Raw genomic sequence first — 3,477 nt, 5'->3', positions numbered from 1 at the left:
ATGAACCGAAACAGTAGAAGAGGAAATATTTGGCTTAGCCACAAGTTGTAAGAAGGAAGGAGATGCGAGGGAAAAAGAAGACAAGATATTTGGCCAAGGAACAATAACCGATTGGGAGAGAAAAGAAGAAGAGAATCGACTTAAACCAAGAGCTAGCAACCGAAAGAATAGAAGGAGGGAACAGGGTATTCGACTACAATAGTTAACATGAAGAGAGGGGAAAAAAGAGCAACAATCGATCAAGGAGAAAAGGAAAAGCCAAATGAGAAAGAGAGGAAAAGAAATCAATTAACCAGAGGGAAAAGGTCAGAAAGGGAGCACAAATCAAAAAGCTCAACAGAGAGAAAGACTTGAATGACCAAGCACTATTCGACCACAACAATCAAGAAAGCTAAACTGAGAAGTAGCCAAATTTGGCACCAAAGGCAAAGAGAGGTGAGCTAATGCCGATTTTGCCAAAAGAAACTCCTAATTCGGCAAGACCTCTAACTCTCACTCTTGACTCTTCCAACATTTCCCACCTCAACCGAAACTTTCTGAACAAGAATTCAATTTTGGTACAACCTCCCCTATTTTCAAATCCCACAAAATCCTCCTAAAATCCCTCATTCATTCTCTCCTCAACTACCCATTCAAACTCCAATCACCCACCTCAGTTTCAGTCAACCTAGGACACTTCCACCATACTTGTAGCAAAATAAAATACCCCTTTTCCATCACCAAGCCTCAAACCTCGGACCCAAGGAACACTTCACACGCCACTTACCCCTAGACTAAAAGGCTCTTTATGTCATGTTTAACACACATAAATTTAAAAGTCTACTAACCAAGGGCAAAGGTTTACTTCTTAAAAACAAAGTTTTTTGCAAATGCCCAAGCTAGAACCCAAGACTTCTCAGGCGCTTCCCAAGACACTTAACCATTAAGAAAAGCACGCATTTGATTTACACAACATACAGAAAACAAGTACCTATATTCTTGGGTGTTACAACCTTTTCCCCTAAAAGAAAAATTCGACCTTGAAATTTACCTGGTCAAAACAGATGAGGGTATTGTTGTCGCATCGTCTCCTCGGGTTCCCATGTAGCTTCCTCAGAAATGTGATTATGCCATAATACCTTAACCAGTGGGACAAACTTCCTCCTTAGAACCTTCACATCACGATCTAAAATCTGAATCGGTTCTTTCTCAAATGTGAGATTTGGCCTAACTTCAATCTCTTTGATAAACACCAAATTATACATATTTTTACCCTAAATACTTAGCATATTTATGAATGTTTATTACTAGATTTGTGAATTTTGGTGCTATTAATCCGGTTATTTCATGTTTTATACTCAGGAGAGCATCAAGAGTCAAAAGGAGCCAAAAACGAGCCAAAAAGGAACAAAACGACCAAATCGAGATGATGACATGGCCTAAGCCCTGCCACACGGGTAGCTTACACGCCCGTGTCTTTCGAGGGTGTCGACCAAGGTTTTTACGATTCACACAGCCTGGCCATTGACCCACAAAGCCATGTACAATTTAATGGATCGAAAACAGCCTGGCAATCACGTCACACAGTCGTGGCACACGGGCGTGTCCCTTTTTCAAGAAGTTGAATTCTACACGGAAAAGGATACTTAGGGAGGAAGAAATCAAATCCATAGCCTATATAAACACCCTAAGTATGACTTAGAAGGGGGCCTCCCTCCAGAACTTTTCTGGACTACAAAAACACACGCCAGGAATTACTTGAAGGAAACCAGACAATCCATCCCAAAAGCCGAAGCTACTCCAAGACTGAAGATCTCTCTCAGAATTCCTTTAGGGGTTTTAGAGTTTTATTTATGTTTTGTTATTTTCATACTTTTGAGATGTACTCTTATTTTATTATGAACTAAACCCCTTAGATACCTAAGGGGGTTGAAACCTATGATGGATCTAGTTATTATTATCTGAACTGTATGATAAATACTTGATTTGTTCTAAATTATGTGTTCTTAATGCTTGAGTTAATATTCTGGGTATTGATTCATGATTTGATGTGCTTATGCAGAGGAGCAAAAGTCCCTATTTAAGAGTAGATTTGGCATAATTAAGCGGAGTTGATCGAACGCCTAGAAATAGGGTTACGAGATTTTGCCAGATTAGGGTGAAACCTAATATGGGAGTCCATAGATTAATTTACTGCTTCCCTAGGGTTTCAATTAAGAAAGAGATTTCAATTAATTCAACTGAGGGTTAGATATTATTAGTCTCGAAAGAGATAATAATATAGGTTAGAGAGTCTCACGGATCAAGTCAAGTGAATAAATCGTCTGGTTCAGAGTTAGATAACAAGTGAAATCTAGGTGGATTCCTCCTTGGGTGTCGTCTTTATCAATTGCTTTTCTTCAAGTCTTTTTCCAAATTCTCTCTTTGCTTTAGTTTAATTAGCTGACTAGTTTAGTTAATTAGTTTAATAAACAACCCCTCTTTATTTGTAGGTTAATAATAAAAAGATAGTTATTACTAGTACTTTTGGTTCCCTTGGGTACGATATCCCAGTCTTGCCATTACTATACTATTGTTCGATAGGTGCGCTTTCCTTTTCGTCGTGATTATAGTTAGTCTAGGTTTGATCTTCATTATAAATATTTATTACTTGTTACGAATCACGCGATCAAGTTTTTTGGCGCCGTTGCCGGGGAACTAAAATATTAGGAACACTCAATTTTTATTACTTTAGCCATTTATTTTTCTTTCAATTTAATTTAATTTTATTATTATTTATTAATTTACTTTTTCCTTCTCTTAGCAGGTTTTCATAGTTTATGACTAGAAGAAACCCGTCGGGACCATTACTTCTTGATGAAGAAATCGATCGCACAGTTCGCAGAAACCAAAGAGAAACAAGGCGCAACTTAAGATACACGGAGAATGAGCAAGAAGATGATGCTCAACCCCCAACCGAAGCTATCGCTGAAAACCAAGGCAATTAACTACATCCTGCAATTGCGTCTAATCAAAATCCTGCTCCACGTACTATGTATGATTATGCTAAACCTTCTTTAACAGAAACTGAATCTAGCATAGTTAGACCTACTGCAGCTACAAACACTTTTGAACTGAAACCTAACCCAATTCAAATGATACAACAGTTTGTTTAGTTTGACGGTTTGCAGGATGAAGATCCCAATGCTCACCTAGCAAACTTTCTAGAATTTTGCGATACATTTAAAATCAATGCGTTTCTGATAATGCCATTTGCCTTCGATTTTTTCCTTTTTCACTAAGAAACAAAGCAAAATAGTGGTTGAAGTCATTACCATGAGGGTCAATTACTACTTGGGAACAAATGACCGAAAAATTCTTACTAAAATATTTTTCGCCCGCTAAAATGGCTAGATTGCGTAATGATATCTATTCTTTTGTGCAGATGGATTTAGAAACACTCTACGATGCATGAGAGAGATACAATGACTTACTGAGAAGGTACCCTCACCATGGTTT

At 37.9% G+C, this 3,477-nt stretch overlaps 1 non-coding gene across 1 annotated transcript; it reads right to left on the bottom strand.

The window, feature by feature from the left end:
- Window positions 1–3,370: 3,370 nt before the first annotated feature.
- LOC128289449 (small nucleolar RNA R71) lies at window positions 3,371–3,477 on the bottom strand. The gene has a single exon (XR_008279097.1). It is a non-coding gene; the product is annotated as a small nucleolar RNA R71 (small nucleolar RNA).

This window comes from Gossypium arboreum, chromosome 2 (assembly GCF_025698485.1).
Source record: "Gossypium arboreum isolate Shixiya-1 chromosome 2, ASM2569848v2, whole genome shotgun sequence".
NCBI classification, from domain to species: Eukaryota; Viridiplantae; Streptophyta; class Magnoliopsida; order Malvales; family Malvaceae; genus Gossypium; species Gossypium arboreum.
Note: the sequence above shows the minus strand (reverse complement) of the source record. Positions and strands in the feature narration are given on the sequence as shown.